Genomic DNA, 21552 nt, shown 5'->3' with positions numbered 1-21552 from the left:
ACCATTTTGTGCACATTGGATCTGGAACCTGCATTGTAATAGCCTATGGTAAGATCGCTGAGCTGCTAGGTAGAGTGTTTAGGCCTCTTGATAAAACAAAAGCCCTTGTAAGGGCTACCTGGAGTGTATACTAGTTCTGCGTTTAAAGGAGCCGCTCACTAGCTCCATAATACCATTAAAAATAGCTCTTTTCAGAGCTGAAGGCACAAAAACTTAATCAGAGAACAGGGAGGGAGAGATTGTGTATTAGGTAGTGTTCTTTCAGTGTCCATCTTAAAACAGCTCTTGTCAGAGGCAAAGCAATATTTTTCCAGCACACACAGAAGTAGCATTTTGTGCTGCTTTTTTTTTTTTTAGCACCGGTCTATTTTCCCTGCTGTTTCAGGGGTCAGAGCCTGGCTTCTGCAGTCCACATTAGTCCACTTAAAAAGGTGTTTGGTGCCCTACGCAAAGCAGTAGTCCAAACATTTCCTACTGCCTGCTACAAAAGAAGCATGCACCAGCCCATTTTAACCGCTATTTTGGGGTGTCAGCCTGCCTTCTGTCCCTATTAGTCCACTTTCAAAATCATTGAGTGCCCTGCACAAAGCAGTAGTCCATACATTTCCTACTGCCTCCTACAATGCACGCACCAGCCCATCTTAACCACTATTTTGGGGTGTCAGCCTGCCTTCTGTCCCTATTAGTCCACTTTCAAAATCATTGAGTGCCCTGCACAAAGCAGTAGTCCATACATTTCCTACTGCCTCCTACAATGCACGCACCAGGCCATTTTAACCACTATTTTGGAAGCACCATCCCAAGGGCCACCAATCACAAATAGTAGTTAGGCTGGAGTAGGAATACTGTCCTGGTTTGTCCACTGCACATTCTGCATAGGGTTTGTAAAATTTAGCCCTATGGGCTGAGTCATGGTTGACGCAGGAAGCCACCATCCCAAGGGCCTCCAATCACAAATAGTAGTTAGGCTGGAGTAGGAATACTGTCCTGGTTTGTCCACTGCACAATCTGCATAGAGTTTGTAAAAATTAACCATATGGGCTGAGTCATGGTTGATGAAGGAAGGAAACGGGTTCTTATGGGAAGGGGTTGACGTTAACAGCAGTAGCATGAATCTGCATTTTTGGTGAAGTTAGGTTGGCTTGCTCTCATCTGGAGGGATTACAAACTGTGGAGATATCCAGTCCTTGTTGAATTTAATCAGAGTAAATCAGTCTACATTTTCTGTGGAGAGGTGTGTGCGCCTATCAGTGATGATTGCCCCAGCGGCACTGAAAACACGCTCAGACACCACACTAGCAGCCGGGCAGGCCAGCACCTCCAAGGCATATAAGGAGAGGTCGGGCCAAGTGTTCAGCTTAGACACCCAATAATTAAAGGGAACTGAAGTGTCAGAAAGGACACACGGATGGTCACTTAAGTGCCCCTTGACCATGTTCTGCAACTTATTCCTCCTTGGCATTGTTACAGGCACAGATAGCCTTTACTGTTGTGCTGGTCTATATAGATAAAAATTATTATTATTATTACTGTTGGATAAAATGTGTATCACGCGAGGGTCTTGCCACAGACACCTATACATGAACTGTGCAATGTGGGTCAAGCTGCAAAAAGGCAAATGTTCAGTGTCCCCAACAGTAGAAACAGTACCCACCCTCTTCTCACGCTGACTCGCTTCCTCCTCCTCCACCACCTCCTCCTCTCCAGCCCATCCAGGCTAGGCAGACATGAAGCTTGGGTTGGGTGTCCCCTCTGTAGTATTACCCCTCGGTAGCACAGAAAAACAAGTCCTCTCCCTCCTCATCACCCAATGTTGCCTCAGAATATTGGCTGGGCTGGGTAGTATCACCCATTGGGAAATCTGGCTCCATACCAACATGCTGGGCACTCAAAGATTCCTCTTTGAGATTATGCAGTGATTGTTTCAAGAGACACAGCAGCGGGATGGTTACGCTAATAATAGCCTGATCACCGCTCACAAGGCTGGTGCAGTACTCAAAGTTCTCAACAACCTCACAAATGTCAGCGATCCACACCCCCTCAACAGATGTTATGTGTGGTGGCTGACTCTCAGTCTGACCTGTATGCTGAAGCTGGTATTCAGCTACTGCCCTCTGCTGTTCACTAATCCTCGCAAACGTATGATAGGTGGAGTTCCACCGCGTGGGCAGGTCGCAAATGAGTCGGTGACTTGGCAAATTCAAGCGCTTATGCAGCACTGTAAAAGCAGAAAAAGTTGTAGAGGAATGGTGGAAATGGGCGCTAATATGACTCCCCTTCTCAAGTAGGTACAGCAAGTCACGGAAAGTTTTCAGAAATTTCTGAACTATGTTCAGCACGTGAGCCATGCATGGCACATGTACCAGCTTGCCGATCTTTAAAGTCGCCACCAGGTTACGCCCATTATCGCAGACGACCGGAGGCCACTGATTGGTCTGTTGTTTTAAAGCTTGCCGCAGCTCTGTTGCAGTGTGTGCTTTCTGACCTAAACAGATCAGCTTCAGCAGAGCGTCTTGCCACTTTGCCGATGCGCTACTGCACAGGTCCCAGCTTGGCAGTGATGGGGAGGATAATTCAGCAGAGGATTAGGAGCAGGAGAAGGGGAGAGAGGAAGTGGAATTTGAAGAGGTGGAGACCCTGACAGAAGTTGGACCCGCTATTCTTAGCTTGGGTGGGATGTGTGATCTTCCACTTTGCGCCTTTGTCCCACCCTCCACCAGGTTCCCCCAGTGTGGCATGACAGAAATGTATCATCCCTGTACACAACAATTTGTCCAGGTGTCTGTTATTAGGTGGACCTTCCCGGTTATGGTGTTGGTGAGAGCACGGTTCAGATTGTTTAACACTTGCTTGTGTAACGCAGGGACGGCACATCGGGCAAAATAGTGGTGGCTGGGAACACTGTACCGTGGGGCAGCCACAGCCAAGAGATCACAGAAGACTGTGTTCCCACAAGCCCAACATCTCCATAGCTAGCAATTTGGCAATGTGCGAGTTTAGTATTTGTACCTGTGGGTGCGTGGCTGGGCATTTACGCATTCTTTCCAAGCTCTCAGGCACGGACAATTGGACACTTTGCTGGCACAAGGAAGTGGATGTGGTTGATGTTTGTTGTGTGTGAGCAACCGCTGCTTGTGGGCAGCAAGTATGAGCACCTGCTTCTTGAACAGCAGATTCTGAAGGACATAGCCCAGGCGACATGGCATAAGTTTCCACCGAACCCAAAAGCACTACAGATACTGGCTGGTGATCAGCTTATGCAGCCTTTGTCTATCCCTTATCCCCTCAAGATGACTGGACCATCATTGTAAATAAGTCCCTGTCCTTTGTGTCACCCCCACCTCATTGTAGATTGTAAGCTCTTACGAGCAGGGTCGTCATTATTTTTCCTTTAATTATTATAGTAATTATATTATTATTATTAATATAATATTATTATTTTTATTATCTTTAGCTGTGTTACTTATGACTGTTGAAGATGAACCTCTGAATTGTAAAGCGCTGCGGAATAGGTTGTCGCTATATAAATAGAGTATTATTATTATTATTATTATTGGTTTGACCCGCAGACACAGATTTGGTACCTTGGTGTTCCGCCCACCTACTGGGCTGCTTGGCTGCCATGTGGTTTCTCATACTCATGGTGCTCAGGTTGCCTTTTCCATGGCCTCTGCTCAACTTGGTATGGCAGATGCTACAGACAACAATATTTTTCTCTGAAGGACTTTCAGAAAAAAAAATTCCACACAGCAGCTGAACGCCCTCTTGCCCTGACTTGGCGCACAGCGGGGGTTCTCTTGGGAACAGTTGACCCAGTTCTCACTCTGGGCAAACCACAACCCCTTGGTGCCTATGTTGGTCCATCTTCCTCTGTGTTGCTGTCATGGCTATGCGTGCAAACGGTCCAGGTCGGATCAGTGGACTCATCATCGACCACCTCGTCTTCTATCTCATCCTCCTTCCCAGTTGATATTGTAGGCTGACCTGATGGCAACTGTGTCTCATCATCATCAGCCTCCACCTCTGGAGACAGAAAATGACATTCCTCCAAGTGGCTGTCTTCTGGTCATAGGTCCTAAAATACTTGAGCATCAACGCACGCCACCACCTCTTGTCCCTCTTCAGTGCTGCACAGTGATAGTCCAGAGCCAACCAAAGGATACTTACCAAGCAGATCCTCGGAGTGGCCAAGCTTGGGGTCATATGTCTCCTGTGACTGATAATGGTGGGAGGAAGGAAAACCAGCTTCAGGATTGGAAGGGCCAGCCTTCTGTGTATCCACAGTAGACTGTGTGGTCGTGGAAGTTTTGGTGCTGCTTGACAAATGCGTAGAGGTCTTGTCTGCTATCCAAGACAGAATCTGCTCTCACTCTTGTGGCTTCCACACACGTTTACGTTCCAGACCGGGAACTTTTTCCAGGAACATTGTGGATGCATCAAGCTTCTTCTGACCTGACACAGACTGAGTGCCTTCTCACGCACCACTGACAACACCACGTCCACATCCCTTAACAACAGGCTTTTTTGGTATTTTGGGTTTTGTTGACAGATTTTCAGATGTTGATGGCACAAGCCAAGCTAGCTGTCAAAGGCACAGCCAAAATAATGAGTCAACCATGACACAGCCAATAGGACTAATTTTTACAAATCCTATGTACATTGTGCAGTGGACAAACCAGGACAGCATTCCTACTCCAGCCTAACTACTATTTGTGATTGGAGACCCTTGGGATGGTGGCTTCCTGCGTCAACCATGACTTAGCCAATAGGCCTAATTTTCACAAACCCTATGCACATTGTGCAGTGAACAAATCTGGAATGTACAGTAGTCCTACCAAACTAATATTTGTCATTGGAGGCCCTTGTCACAGGTTGTGCCACATTGTGAGATAGGGAATACATATTCAATAGAAATTTACACTGACTGTTGATGACCGACTGATGGCCCTCTGAAAATTTAAACTGAGGATCACAACTACTACAATACTCCATCGTAGATAATGTTTGTCAAGGGAGGCCCTTGTCATGGAATCTTCCTGCACCTATGACACAGCCCCCAGCCCCAGAAGTAATTTTTGGAAATACGATGCACATTCTACTGGACCAAGTAGTACAGTATCAAGAAGTCTTCTCCTGCTATATAACCTGGGGAATATTGACAATCAAAATCTGTAAGCAAATCTCTAAGAAGCTTCACCAACCCATCCTGGAGGGGGGGCACCATAAATACTTTGTCCAGTGACTTGCACAAGTGATATATTTGAGCTCGTCATCGAGTTGACTAGTGCAGTTTTATTTTTCCGGTTCACTGAGTTCAGCCATACCTGAGGGTCGTAGTCCGCACTCACTGCTACTTTCTAGTGCTCCATGTATCTTGCCCATTTTCTCTGTAGTCTCTGCCCTTAAATTAGTTAAATAATAGTGAGGGCCCTACAGTATGAATAAGTGAGGGCACTCTCAAGTGTACACAAGAGGCACCTCCAAAATTTCTAGAGGAGGGCACTTCAAAATGTGTGTCACTGGGCCACACAAGGGCTCTCACAAAACTCAGCTTTCCTGCTTACTGCAGGCGATCTGAACATTTGAATTTAGGGCTCGAGTCTCACATCGTGGTGGAGGAGGAGGGTCAAGCCCAATGCTACAATGAGCATATTGTAAACTGCTATGGAATGTGTATTCCACTATCTGAGTGTAAGTGATGGAGGGACCGCCCAAATGTCTAAGTAATAGCTGTCCATCCAAAACGCATGTTACAGAGCCACCTGAGGCCTCTCAGGTCAAAGATCTACATACATACTGGTACTTTCTAACTGCTTTTAAAGTGCTGGGGAATAGCGAACTAAAAATGATGTATGACAGACGGACCTACAAAATGTATAAGTCAGGGCCCTCCCAATTGTAAAAGGCGAAAAAAAGCCACAACAGTATGTGTGACCAAACGCTAAGGCTGTGCCCATGATGCATTTTTCAAGCGTTTACGCTGCGGAATTTCCGCAGCGTAAACGCTTGGGAAACGCTTGGTAAACCTTCCCCCATGGTCTCCAATGCAATTCCGCACTTTCAATGCCCATGCTGCGTATTTTTCCGCAGCGTTTAAGCTGCGCTCAAAAATCCGCAGCATGTCCATTAATTTTGCGGAAGCGCTGCGTTTTCGCCGCCATTTACTTGCATTAGAACGCGCTAATTCCGCAAGACTGCATCTGTACTTGCGTAATTGGCGCGTTCTAATGTGCGGATGGTACCCGGGTGTGGAGGAGAGGAGAGTCTCCTCCACACCCAGGTACCATAAAAAAAAGAATAAAATAAAGATTATATTCACCTTCCGACGGCCCCCAGACTCCTTCTCTTCGCTTGCCGACAGATCGCGCAGGACTGAAGGACCTGCGCTGACGTCACAGTCATGTGACGGCAGGTCTTTCAGTACAGTGTACCCGCGATCTGCCGGCAGCCAGCACAGGAGCGCAACAAGTCTCGGGGCCCATCGGAAGGTAAGTATAGGTTTATTTTTTTATTTTTAACCATTCTCTCGGGTCACAATATATAAATCCATACCATTTGCATGGATTTATATAGTGTGACCAAGTTGTCAAGCACTTTCCAAGTGATGCTAATCGCTTGGAAAGCGCTTTTCAACCCGCATGCGGAAATGCCAGTGAAGACCGCTTCATTTCCGCATGTCCCTGGCAGGAAAACGCATGTACAATCTGCATGCGTTTTTTTCTGCCAGGGACATGCAGAAACGCTCAGGAAAAAATCCTGAGCATTTCTGCATCCTGGGCACATAGCCTAAAAGGGGTATTTTTGGGTTTCTCTGATTTATTTAGCCTTATATACAAGTGATTGTGCAGGAAAAACTGTTTCTTAACCTTTTTGGCCTGTTAAATGCAATTTAGGTTAGGTTTGGTAGTTGTTCTTGTGTGTCTGTAAAAGTGGGGTAACACAGCGACAAACTTATTCCCTGAAACCATTTGTGGGTCTGAAATGCATGCAGGCACATTCTACAGGCTCTTCCCATTCTGTTTCATCACTTTCCCATCCATTTCAGCCTTTTCCTTAGGCCCCCAGACCTCTTTGTAGGGTCCAGCAGAAAATTACTCGCATTTCCTATTGACTTACATTGTACTCGCTATTCGGAACGAATACGCGATTATTACAAAGTACTATATATATAGCGAGTATAGCGATTACGAATATTATGGTACTCGCTCATCACTAGTAAACACTAAATGCAGAGAAGTCACAGATTCTTCTCGGTCACCGGCTGTGGCTACTTTATCAGTGGTGTAGTCCGGCCGTATCACAATCGTGTGATCACCATTTTGCCTCTAGACCACAACATTCTCTTCCACCCAAAACTGTTCAAATGATTTTGGGCATTGCAACCCTTTTCTATAGAACTTACAACCTGGAGGATCCACCTGCCCCCTGGGATTAGTAGACGCTGACCGTTACCTGCCCAGGTCTGTAAACTATAAAGCCAAATGACAGCGTACGTAGAATGTGCTGACAAGTGAGAAAATCACTTGAAGAAAAATATTATGATGAGCCTGTAAGAGAAAGCGGAGGGTAATGATGCTGTTGACTTCCTAGATCCCTGTTATCTTATTGGATGAATCTACCTTCTCTCCCTTCTGTGCTGCTGAATGTCCTCATATGGTACCTACAAGACCAGGTCCAGTCTTTCTGACCAAACTTCACTTTTATGATCGACAACATTAAATGTGCAGTGAGGCCAAGTGTGAATTTCTGTACAATAACAACAGAGTTTCCCTTTATCCTGATTTTCAATATCTTTTAAAACCAACTAAATTCAAACAGGATTTCTATAAACTATACAGAAAACATTACACCTGTGCCATGATATATCTCTAAGCTAAATTTAAGACACCTCAGCTCTGCACTATTATAAAAAGTTCTCTTTGAATGTCTAATATTTCTTCTTGAAACTCATCTGACAGAAAATATTGTCCCTTACGATAGTTTAGATTGCCAAGAGCCACCGAGCCCCATACTCCAATTACCCCAGAGAGGTTTCACCACTAGTTACTCATTTATTACTGATGAAGACTGTTGAGTTTGATCATTTCAGTAGATGTGTTATTGTCTATACTCACAGTTTTGACTATAGTAGTTAGTGCCCAAAATACTCTGATTTAACCCCTTCCTGCAGCCAGTTTTGTGTTCCTATCTGGACCCATTTTTCAAATCTGACGTGTGTCACTTTATGTGGTGATAACTTTGGAATTCTTCACAAAGGATAATAGGAAACAAATGGATCTTACAAATTATTTTCCAATTTCTCTTGAATCTGACAATACCCTATATACGGTTGTACACTACTATCTGGGCACATGGCAGGTTAAGAAGGGAAGGAGCGACATTTAGTTATCTGAATGCAGATCTTGCTGGAATAGTTTGCAGACACAATGTATTGGGGACACTGTTCATGGTCACCTGGCAGCTCAAAAGATGGCTACCACAAACAGGCTTGGCCGTCATCTACTCCATTTTCCAGATCCCAGGGTTTGCCTTGCTCATCACCATTTAACCCCTCTACATGGATTTGGACTTAGACAGAGACCCCTAGGCTTGGGCCACAGTGTTACCTGGCGTTCTATTAAGTGAGATGGGAAGAAGAATAGTCAGGTAGCCGGGTCAGAACACAGAGGATAGAGAAAATACAAAATCAGAAGACACAAGAGTAGTCAGTAAACGGGCCGAGGTCACAACAGAAACAAATACAAAAGCCGGGAGCTGAGCACAGAGGACTGACCCAGAGGAGAACAAGGCTGGATCTGGCAGCTTCTGGTAATATGCACAAAAAGCAAAGCCACACTAAGAAGAATTAATATTCCCCCAATATTCAAGAAAAAACACAGCAAAAAAGGGCAGCAATGTTTACCTGCCCAGATGTTCAGAACTAAATGCACTACCAGGGTGCAGTATACCCACATACAGATGGCGGCTACACAGGTGCAGAATACTGATGAGACAATCACTCACAACCAACCTACAATCACTCACAACCAACCTACAATCACTCACAACCTACCATTTCATGGAGGGGTGACTGCTTAGTATTTGAATTACTCACAAAAAGGTTTGTATAGGGTGCTGTTCACACTTAGGTAGTGCACAGTATCGGCTTACAGCCTATTAGTTACGCCCATACTATTAGATTATGCGGGCTGCCCGGTACTATCCATATATTATATATATGCATTTTTGCACTTTTTTATTCCAGGGTGCAGCCAGGCCCATCAGTGCGGGCATTGTAAACTGTGTCTGTTCCCATGGAGTGCACTTGGATAGTACCGGGCAGCCCACCTAATCTAATAGTATGGCCGTAACTAATAGGCTGTAAGTCGGATACTGTGCACTATCCAAGTGTGAACAGCTCCATATACAAGCCTTTTTGTGTGCAATTCAAATACTACGCAGTCACCCCCTCCATGAAATGGTAGGTTGTGAGTGATTGTCTCATCAGTATTTTGTCTCAGCTATGTAGCCGCCATCTTTATGTGGGTTTGCTGCATCCTGGTAGTGTATTTAGTTCTGAAGATCTGGGCAGGTACACACTGCTGCCCTATTTTGCTGTGTTTTAGCTTTTGGCAATATGCTTTGAGCTTTAGTAGGGTGTGGTACTTTCCAATTGGCTAAAGCAGGGAGCAGATTACTCCAGGTGGACAGCACACATCCATACTGCCAGACTGGATGGTACTACTGGTCCCAGGCACTCTAATCTTACTGGCTGCGCAGAGCCTGCGCCGCCCAGAGCTTCTGGTTCTGACGTCTCTTCCATCACCAGCGCCACCTGCAGGATGAATAAGGCGGCTCCTGGTGACAGAAGCAGACGTCGCAGGAGCAGATCCCAGAGGAGATGGGACCCACCATTTGCAGAAGCCCTAATGTGACCAAATTGCAGAAAACCAGAGCAGTAGAAATCCCCATAAAGTGACTCCATTTTGGAAATTATAACCCTCAGTGAAATAATCTATAGGAGTAGTGACTATTTTGATTCCACAGGCACTTTCTGGAAATTAGCACGCAGTGGATGTTGGAGAGTGAAAATTAGGGTGAAATTTGACTTTGGGAGAGTGGATATTGCTGGATTGGTTTATGGAAGCCATGTTGCTTTTCAAGAGCCTTTGAGCCACTAATAATGTGGAAACCTCTGGTTTTCCATTGACAGATGATGGACCTGAGTGGGGACTTGTTTTTTGTGAGATGAGTAGAAGTTTTTATTGATATTATTTTCACCTACATAACATTGTTTGGTGGCTTTTTATTCCATATTTGGGAGGCAGAATTAACAAACAGTTGAACACTACGATCCACTGGTTCATCCTATGAGGTTTTCTATTAGACTGTGAACTGTTATCTTGGTGAATAATGACGGCTAACATAGGGCAAAATAAAAAAAATCACAGAAAAAGATACAGCCTTACCAACACCAAATCATATAACAAATGCACTAGCAGGATGCAGCAGACCCCCATGATAAAGGTGGGGGCAGTGCAGGTGCAAAATACTGGTGGAGCAACCACTCACAAACCGACCAATTCATGGAGAGGATGGTTGCCTAGTATTAAAGATGCACACAGATGAAGCTTGCATAGGACGCCAGTCACACAGGTAGGTGTGATGCACAGTGTCTGGCTTAGGATAGTGATGATGCCCATACTATTAGATCAGGAGGGCTGCCCAGCACTATATAAGTGCACCCCACATGGACAGACACCCCAGTACACCCAACCAACACTAAAATGCTAATGCATTTGTTATCTGATTTGGTGTTGGTAAGACTGATTTTTTTCTGTGATGTTTTCTTGGTAAATAATGATACTTTTACATAAAGTGCATTTTTACGGAGAGTTTAATTAGAAATATTCAACAATATAAATTTTAAGGATATGTTATTCATAAATAATTGGTTTTATTCTTGGCAGATGTAAATTGACTCTTCAGAGAAAAAGAGGACTTGAACTCTATAGCGCCACCTATTGGAAGCAGCAATCCTACAAGTCACAATCAACCCTTTAACGAGTCGTGCAATATGACCTAGGATAAAAGCCAAATCAGAATCTCAATTTGCAGACGCGGAGTTTCGGGCTGTTGGCCCTCGTCAGTGCAAAGTATGAGAACTGATTTGGCTAGGTGAGAGGCTCTGGACTGAGGTCTAAGGGGTAACCTTTCTCCTTGTAGAGAGTAACTAGTGATGTTGCCCATACTATTAGATCAGGAGGGCTGCCTAGCACTATATAAGTGCACCCCACATAGACAGCCACTCCAGTACACCCAAGAAACACTAAAATGCTAATGCATTTGTTATCTGATTTGTTGTTAGTAAGGCTGATTTTTTTTCTTGGTTTTCTTCTTGGCAGATGACTGTACCAGGAGATCAGAGGGACAGCTGACATCTTCAATTTTTAAATCAGATGACCTTGAGATCACACAGGATACAATTGAAGTGAATGCCATTACTCCAGATTTACCATCATCCCTTCACAGCAAAGATCAATCATCTGATACTTTGAAACAGGTCCTGTCTTCTGATTCATTACCGAACACTAAGGAAAATCAAAGTCACGAAATAAGCATTAAAAAACAAACTGCTCCTAAAGCAAAGAAGCCATTTTTCTGTTCAGAATATGGAAATAGTTTTTCCCTTGAAAAGTCTTTTTTTAAACATCAAAACATTCACACAGCAGAGAATATATTTTTTTGTTTCAAGTGTGGGAAATGTTTTAACCAGAAATCAAATCTTGTTAATCATCAGAGAAGTCACAAGCAGAAGAAGCCATTTTCTTGTTCAGAATGTGGAAAATATTTTACAGATAATTCAAGTTTAATTAGACATCAGAGAACTCACACAGGGGAGAAGCCTTTTTCATGCTCAGAATGTGGGAAATGTTTTAAACAGAAAGTGCATCTTGATAACCATCAGACAACTCACAGAGGAGAGAAGTCTTTTTCCTGTTCAAAATGTGGAAAATGTTTTAGCCAGAAATCAGATTTGGTTAAGCACAAGAGAACTCATACAGAGGAGAAGTTTTTTTCCTGTTCAGAATGTGGGAAATGTTTTAGCCGGAAAACAGATTTGGTTATACACCAGAGAATTCACACAGGGGAGAAGCCTTTTTCCTGTTCAGAATGTGGGAAATGTTTTGGCCAGAAATCAGATTTGGTTAATCACTGGAGAACTCACACAGGGGAGAAGCCTTTTTTTTGTTCAGAATGTGGAAAATGTTTTGGCCAGAAATCAGATTTGGTTAGGCACCAGAGAAATCACACAGGGGAGAAGCCTTTTTCCTGTTCAGAATGTGGGAAATGTTTTAAACAGAAAGTGCATCTTGATAACCATCAGACAATTCACACAGGAGAGAAGCTATTTTCTTGTTCAGATTGTGGAAAATATTTCACACTGAAGTCAAGTTTATCAGACATTATATAACTCACACAGGGCAGAAGCCTTTTTCCTGTTCAGAATGTGGAAAATGTTTTGGCCGGAAATCAGATTTGGTTAATCACTGGAGAACTCACACAGGGGAGAAGCCTTTTTTCTGTTCAGAATGTGGGAAATGTTTTAAACAGAAAGTGCATCTTGATAACCATCAGACAATTCACACAGGAGAGAAGCCATTTTCTTGTTCAGATTGTGGAAAATATTTCACATTGAAGTCAAGTTTTATCAGACATTATATAACTCACACAGGAGAGAAGCCTTTTTCCTGTTCAGAATGTGGGAAATGTTTTTTCCAGAAAGCGCATCTTGATAGACATCAGAGAACTCATACAGGGGAGAAGCCTTTTTCCTGTTCAGAATGTGAGAAATGTTTTAACCAGAAATCAGATTTGGTTGATCACCAGAGAACTCATACAGGGGAGAAGCCTTTTTTCTGTTCAGAATGTGGAAAATGTTTTAGCCGGAAATCAGATTTGGTTAATCACCAGAGAACTCACACGGGGGAGAAACCTTTTTCCTGTTCAGAATGTGGAAAATGTTTTAGCCGGAAATCAGTTTTGGTTGAGCACAAGAGAACTCACACAGGGGAGAAGCCTTTTTCCTGTTCAGAATGTGAGAAATGTTTTAACCAGAAATCAGATTTGGTTGAGCACCAGAGAACTCACACAGGGGAGAAGCCTTTTTGCTGTTCAGAATGTGGAAAATGTTTTAGCTGGAAATCAGATTTGGTTATACACCAGAGAACTCATACAGGGGAGAAGCCTTTTTCCTGTTCAGAATGTGGAAAATGTTTTAGCCAGAAATCAGGTTTTGTTACGCACAACAGAACTCACACAGGGGAAAAGCCTTTTTGCTGATCAGAATGTGGGAAATGTTTTAGCCGGAAATCAGATTTGGTTAAGCACCAGAGAACTCATACAGGGAAGAAACCTTTTTCCTCTTCTGAATGTGAGAAATGTTTTACACGGAAATCAAGTCTTAACAAACTTCAGAGAAGTCACACAGGGGAGAAGCCTTTTTCATTTTTAACTGAAAATTGTATCTTCTTATAGGGGTTGTCCACTATTAGGACAACTATTTCTCATTCCTCATGTTTGGCCTTGATAAAATAAAAACACTCATACACAGCTCCCGTTCTGGCGCTGTTCCATTGGTGTCACAACACGCGTTCCCGGGGCTCACATAAGGTTGTTACATCACACAATCCTGCTCCCAATCAATGCCGCCTTTGGACGTATTGAACATCAACAGGAGGGACATGGCATGGACATAGCACTGAGAGAACGCACACACTGAGAGCACTCTCTTCAGACGGTGTTCCTGGGGGAATTATAAACAGCCTCAAACATGACTTCCGATATGGGAAAGAAAGAAGAGATCCGAGGTTAGTCTGAGGTTCTCCACCTCCGTCAGCATGTCTGACATGCAGTGTTTCTTATTGAAAGTCTTATCTTCCTGCTCCGGAGCCATTACTGCCTCATCTCAGCTTGGAAAAGGAAGCAGTCTTAACCCTCATGATGCTAGACAGCTCAGGTCTGTAAGTCCTGCACCAGTTTCTCTCAATATGTAGGCCTCACAAGAAAACAGCTCCACAAATCTCCCTCTACTCTCACCGAAGCCCCCATGCTGAGCAGTGCTTGCTTCACAGGGAAATTTACTCCCCACCCTGAGCCAAAGGGGATTCTGATATGGGGAACGCTATAATTGATTTTTTATTTCATATTTTGCGTCTATCCCTACTAAACAATAGATGGAGCAATATATACAAACGCTGGAGACCACATAAAAAACTGAAATACGTCCCCTCACTTCTAGCCTATCACAGCTTACTGACAAGGTACAGAGATTAGAGGCTGATGTCGTACAAGTTAGAGGCCATCAAAATGCTCAGAAACTAACACTGGATCTTCACAGCCAGTAAATAAACCATCTGTTTAATATGGTTGATGATCAAGAAAATCACAATAATATCTGGATAAGGTGTATATCTGAAAGCATCAATGCACAAGAGATCATGACAACACTATAGACATTATTTAATAATATCCTTGGTGACCCTATTGATAAGGCTGAAGACTGACAGGGCGCACCGTACATTAGACAATCATGGCCCAGATCCTGAGCGTCCAAGGGACATTATCTGTCACATACATTTTTGTCCTGGTGATTTCAATGAACAAAGCATACAATTGCTCACAGATCTATCCTGAATGACACTTGCTAAAAGAAGGGTATTGAAACCACTACTTGATGCTGTATGGGAAAATGGCCTGATGTACTCCTGTGGTACCTTTCCAGCTGCAAGTACGAAAAAATTGAGCATTGTATACTTTTAAAGATCCAAGCGACATGAGACCATTCTGTGATGTCCTGGATATTACCAGAAGTATTATTATTATTTATTATTATTGCGCCATGGCGCTTTACATGTGAAAAAGGGGTACACATACAAGAACAATTACAATAATCTTGAACAAAACGTGACGGAATCCATATATCTGACAGGCCCCCTGCTCCACCATTGTCACAGAGCGTTCCTGCACATCTTAGAAGGCGTTCAGTTGATAAGGATTCCCCAGACGGGAATGGAACCTGCCAGTCAAAAGAGCTCCTGAATTTAATCTTGTCTTCCCTGATGAGAGACAGTTTGCAGATGCTTATTTCTTTAAGCATATAATTAGATATATCTAAATAGAGTTTTAGGTGCCACTCTTCCACTATACAGAATGTTTCAGTTCATATATTAGACCGGCATATAAGTTGACGTCACATTATTTTACTGTAATATCAGGCTGTATTACTTTGCTTGCTATATATTCCATGGTTCCCCCTAATAGGAACCCTAGGACTGAAGGTTTGACTTGCGCTTCTAACGACAACCCCCAGTTTGGGACTTGCATTGGGATCTGCTTGTTTCGCAATTTCCTACTTTTTTTGATTTATTCATAATCTATACTTCTTAGACACTGAGAGGTAGACGTTACTATCTACCGTCTATACTTCCTCTTTGCTCTTAAATCTTTCTCTCCTTCCCTCCTCCTTTTTTCATATAATAAGGCACAACTCAAAACTTGTTCATTGAATGTCAGGGGACTTAATGGGGTTGTCCACTACTTTGACATTGAAGTCTTATCCATAGGATAGGGCATCAATGTACTGTATGATCGGCCGGGGTCCCGAACCCCCGCCGGCCAGCTGTTATCGGTGCCGGCGGCAGCAGCTGCCGGCGGGAAGTCCTTACCTGCGGTGCTTGGCCGTCAAGTTGTAGTGGCCGCCACTTGTAACTGCACATCCGCCTCCCATTCAATTGAATGGAAGGCGAATGTGCAGTACCCTGCGGCGGCCACTACAGATCTACTACTTTCTATTCCAGACATAGATCGAGATCTTAACAAACACATACCTCCCCTCCATGTCAGACCGTGTTTCTACAATAGTATGCGGCAGTGATCACTGTCAGTTGACTTTGGCAAACTTCTATCTCCGTAATTGTGACCTAATTAAGACATGCCGTCAATTCTTAAACAAACTAAAACATTTTGTGGAGGACCTTACCATCATTGGAGGTGACTTTAATATTTTCTTGGATCCTTCTTTAGATGCATCCCTGGGCCAGAGTCAGGAATCTAAATCACTCAAAAGCTTTGCTAAACTTGCTCTGGTCTTTCCAACTGGTCGATGTATGGAGGATACTACATCCAGAAGTAAAGGATTATTCGTATTATTCTCCTTTACATAATACATATAGCCGTAGAGACTTTTCATTAATTAGCCATCACTTGCTTACATGGCAACCTACATCTCAGATAGGAACTGCTGTATGGTCAGATCATGCTCCTGTATATTGTAATCTGACTATACCTGACTCCACCAAGGCTTCAGCTGTCGGAACTCAAATGCTAATCTGCTGAAAGACTCACTCTGTGTCTCAGACCTTCTTGAGACTATAGAGTCCTTCAAATATATGAGCATGATGAAACTGCCTTACCATTTAAATGGGAAGCACTCACATGCGTCCTCAGAGGGATACTAATAAACATGGATCCAGGTTAAAAAGAGAGAGCAACTAAAGTCTCCCATTTGCTTGAGCGGATTGATCGCCTTAACAAACAACATAAACGATCTGCTTCCCTCCAGGTATATGCAGACCTGCTTAACTCTAGAAAGGAGTTAAGATGGTTTCATGGATGGGGTACTTGCAAATATTATGTAATTTCAGGGCACCTACTTATGGAAGGAACCAAGTGGAAGCTTCCATTCTCGGTACTAGATTTAGGGCCTCCTCAAGAAAATCACTTAAAATGTCCTACACTAAAGTTAATATTAAAGGTGTGGGATAGGGGTAAAAATATTCTGGGAATTGGAAAATACACAAACTGTTCTACTTTATGGCCCAACTATAACTTACCAGAGCTACAGAAACTAAAAGATGTTAGTGAGTGGGAGGATAGGGGTATATGCATCATGGGTATGTCAGAAGTGACAGACAGTCGCCCTGTAGTTGGTTGCAGAAGATCTCTTCATTTGGCATTACAGACACCTTCTTAGATGTCTCACTCTAGGACCCAGTGGCTACCTCCCTCTAGCTAATTGACACCCAGGCTGGGTGTTTAAATACTGACTATTGCTAGAGGGAGGGGCCACTGATATTCACATGACCCCTTGTGAAGGCTTGGAGCTGGTGCAGTCTGCTTGCTTCCTCCTGGAGCTGAGAGGACGTGTTGCAATCTCTCTGAAGTCGACTCAAACTAAGCTAATTCCCCCGTGTCAGTCTCTCCTTGCTGTCTTTAGTGTTTAGTGGGAACTGACTAGCGCTCATTCCCCCCTTCCCTATACAGGGCCAAGAGCTAGGGAAATACAGATTTTAGGCTCGCGATTGGTGAAAAACCAATATAGGGATGTCAGTGGAGACAGGGTGATATCAGATCAGCCTAGGAGGTCTCCACTCCCCCCTCTCCCTAGAGTCTGGGCTCCCTTTGCCCCTTCCCTTTGTGTTGCACTAAGTCTTTCCCACACCTTGCGTGACAATATGTTTGGTATCACAACTCTTGAGGGATGGATTTTTCAAGAGTTTTGAACAAATAAAGGCAGATTTTAACCTTCCACATAGGAAGTTTTATCAATATCTGCAAACATGTCATGCATATAGCACACAACTTAGGATAAACGTCATACTGATTTATAGATATCACCCAATAGATACCATTTCTACAGCAGTAGATACAAAATGTCTAATATCCCTTATTTATAGGCAGTTACTGGCCCTACGTTTGGATAAATATCCTTTGAAAACTAAGACAAAAACGGAGCAGGATGTAGGTCCCGTATCTGAGGAGCAATGGAGGGAAACTTTGATTTGACACTGAAACTTTCATTGTCAGAGTAACAAAGATTGTCCCAAATTCTTCTCATTCATAGGGTATATAGATCCCCAAGTATTTTTTTTAAAATTTGAATACAAACGGATGACACATGCCCTAGATGTGGTCAAAATGACGCCCACCTGATGCATATGATGTGGGAATATTGGTGACTACTGGAAGGGGGTGATCGCTCTTGTACTATCTGTATCTGGGATACAACTTCAGTTTGAACCTAAAATCTGTATCCTAGGACTCCTGGGAGAGGACGTAGACCCAGACTCCCATATGGAAATAGGTGGCTCAAGAATATTATTCCAAGCCAGAAAGTTGTTGGCACTACATTGATAGACAATTCTCCCCCAACGATATCAGAACTAAAATCCAGGATAAATAACACTCTATGCTTGGAAAGTGGAGCTTATATAAAAAGGAACGCTCTCAAGAAATTCATACACAAATGGGAGCAATGGTTAATTACCCCAGGTATTGCTTCAGAAAACCTCAGAAATACTATAGTCCATTTCCTTACAGTAAGAGTTTTTATCCTTATATCCAAAGTGTCAGCAAATAATCATAGTCTCAGTCCACACAATTGTCCCTTCTTAGATATTTTCTTTTGATGTCTCAATAGGGAAAAAAATAAGCCGTCAGGAAGTATTCAGATATTTATGTACAAATGTAAAATTACTATTCCAAAACATTGTACTATAGAGCGATATTGGGATTTATATCATTGTAAACCGGTTCTTGTATTGTTTAATTGGTTTTTCTTTCTTTTTATTGTTTTTCTCACAATGTTTGTATGACAAAAACAAAATGTTGGTAATTCTTTGTTTTGCTCAATAAACACGATCTGGTTGGAAAAAGAAAGGAGCAAAGGTTTTTAATAAATCAAATGTATACAAAATGCCAAGATCACATGTGAAGGTACTCGTACTAATTCGCAAATAAATGTGGTCGCTCATTGACAAGGAGGTTACATCCACACGTGTAAAGGACATGCGTATCCAACATAAAACAAGCACCCGGGCAAGAAATTCATAACCTCACTGACATAGCGGAAGCATTTCATTGCTGTTATAGCTCACTATATAATATTCATGGAAAATACCACGACATGCCACCTAATATTCTTGAAACAAAAATTGACAAATATATTATGGACACTGCCGTTCCTTCCTTACAGACCCCTGAGCAGGAGATACTAGACAAAGCTTTCACTGAACAAGAGACAGGAGAGGCCAATAAATCATTCCCTATCGGGAAGAGCCCTGGGGCAGATGGGTTCAATAATAGATTTTATGAGATATTTGCACCTCAGTTATTACCATTTTTAGCCAAAGTGCTCAATAATATTTCAGAAGACTCCCCTTTACCCCCCAATCACTTGAGGCTCATATAATGGTTTTATCAAAGTCTGGAAAAGGCACATGATTAAACCCTCCCTTCCCCTTCCCTCTCCTCCTCCCCCCTGTTCCCCTCCCTTATCCATTCCTCCCACTTTCTGGTGGTGGAAGATATAAAGTTGGATAAGTATATTTTTATTATGCACCTGATGAAGGCTGTAAGCAGCCGAAACGCGTTGTGTAAACCAGTGTTTTAATAATATTTTATTTTTAAATTAATACTCATTGAGGAAATCAAAAGAGACACCGTCCTTGATTCAGTCGTGACAACAGAAGACTGTGCTGATCCTGGTCTCCATTTCTGATTCTTCCACTGTGGGAAACTCCTAACCAGGCCAATTTTTACAATTCTGACCAGTGTCACTTTATGAGGTAATAACTCTGGAACGCTTCAATAGTTTTTTCATGACATTTTGTACTTCATGATAGATAAAAAATTTATTCGATATGACTTTCGTTTCTTTGTGAAAAAATCGTAAATTTGTCAAAAATTTGGCAAATTTAGCAAATTTCAAAATTTGAATTTTCATGCCCTTAAATCAGAGAGAGAGATGTCACTCAAAATAGTTAATAAATAACATTTCCCACATGTCTACTTTACATCAGCACAATTTTGGAACCAATATATTTTTTTTTATTAGGGAGCTATAAGGGTTAAAAGTTCACCAGCGATTTCACATTTTACAACAAAATTTACAAACCATTTTTTTTAGGGACCCATATCAAAATGAAGTGACTTTGGGGGGCCTTTATGACAGAAAATACCCAAAAGTGACACCATTCTAAAAATTGCACCTTTCAAGGTGCTCAAAACCATATTCAAGATGTTTATTAACCCTTCAGGTGCTTCACAGGAATTTTTGGAATGTGGAAGAAAACAATGAACATTTAACTTTTTTTCACAAAAATGTTACTTTAGACCCATTTTTTTTATTTTTGCAAGGATAACAGGAAAAAATGGACCCCAAAATTTGTTGTGCAATTTCTCCTGAGTAAGTCGATACCCCATACGTGGGAGAAAACCACTGTTAGGGTATGTGCCCACGTTGCGGATTACAAGCGTTTAGGCTGCGGAATTTCGGCAGCGTAAACGCTTGTGAAACGCTTGGTAACCCGCACCCCATGGTCCCCAATGAGAAGCCGTAATTTCAATGCCCGTGCTGCGGATTTTTCCGCAGCGCTTTTGATGCGCTCAAAAATCCGCGGTATGTCCATTAATTTTGCGTTTACGCATGCGGAATTGCCTTGTCAATGCAATAAAAAACGCAAGGCAATTCCGCATGTCCCAAACGCATCATAAACGTGTGTAAAACGCTTGTCAAATTACGCAAGCGTTTTTCTGGGGAAGGACATGCAGAAATGAAGCAGAAATTTTCTGCTTCATTTCTGCAACGTGGGCACATAGCCTTAGGGCGCACGGGAGGGAAGGAGCACCATTTGACTTTTTGAATGTAAAATTTGCTTGAATAATTAGTGGACACCATGTCTTGTTTGAAGAGCCCCTGATGTGCCTAAACAGTGGAAATCCCCCACAAGTGACCCCAGTTTGGAAACTAGACCCCTTAAGGATTTTATCAAGGGGTATAGTGAACATTTTGAATCCAGAGGTACAACACAGAATTTGATAACATTAGGTCATCATATTGAATAAGTTGTCATTAGTCTTGAGCGCAAGTGCTCGCTACTTGAGAGAGAGAATTGCAGTGTTCATATGTCCACCATATTAAATCAACTCCTATAAATATGACATAAGAACTATGGTATGATAAAATATAACATTTATTATCAAAATCAGATAAAATCACATAAAATGTCTTTAGAAGGAAGAGAACCACAAGAGAAGAAAGGTCAGGCTAGGGAGTATATGTAGATGAGCGTAGTTATTATTTACAGGAATGCCACACAAATGCGGTCACTTAATGAGTACTCTGCATTAAGATTTTGCAGTACAGAATAAATAAATAATTTCATAAATAAATAAATAATGAGGTATGTAGAGAGAGAATGTAAAGTGCTTAGTGCATGATACCCTGCTCCACGCTACCCTGGATGTGACCAATGATATGAAATGTAATATTGTGGACATCAACAGTGATGTCACTGACAATCACACAGAATTATATGCCAGAAGTCATCAGAGCAGGTGACATACATGATTAATACTGTTTGGCATGCATGACAACAGATGAAAAGGATATCCTCGTCAAAGCCAGTGGCGAAACGCACGTTGGATCCGGTCAGCACTCAGGAGGTTAGTAATACCTATCATTATTTTACATTATTTGCCACCTTTTCATCTGTTATCATGCACTAGGCA

The 21552-nt window shown here is 42.6% G+C and overlaps 1 pseudogene; it reads left to right on the top strand.

Annotated features, from left to right (window-relative positions):
* LOC141213638 (uncharacterized) overlaps positions 1-18539 on the top strand; it is a 30400-nt pseudogene extending 11861 nt beyond the window's left edge.
* The last annotated feature ends 3013 nt before the right edge of the window (positions 18540-21552 follow it).

The sequence above is a fragment of the Phyllobates terribilis genome, unplaced genomic scaffold, assembly GCF_046119375.1.
Source record: "Phyllobates terribilis strain yellow unplaced genomic scaffold, ASM4611937v1 Scaffold_200__1_contigs__length_3551848, whole genome shotgun sequence".
NCBI classification, from domain to species: Eukaryota; Metazoa; Chordata; class Amphibia; order Anura; family Dendrobatidae; genus Phyllobates; species Phyllobates terribilis.
This window is presented reverse-complemented; position numbering and strand designations above follow the sequence as displayed.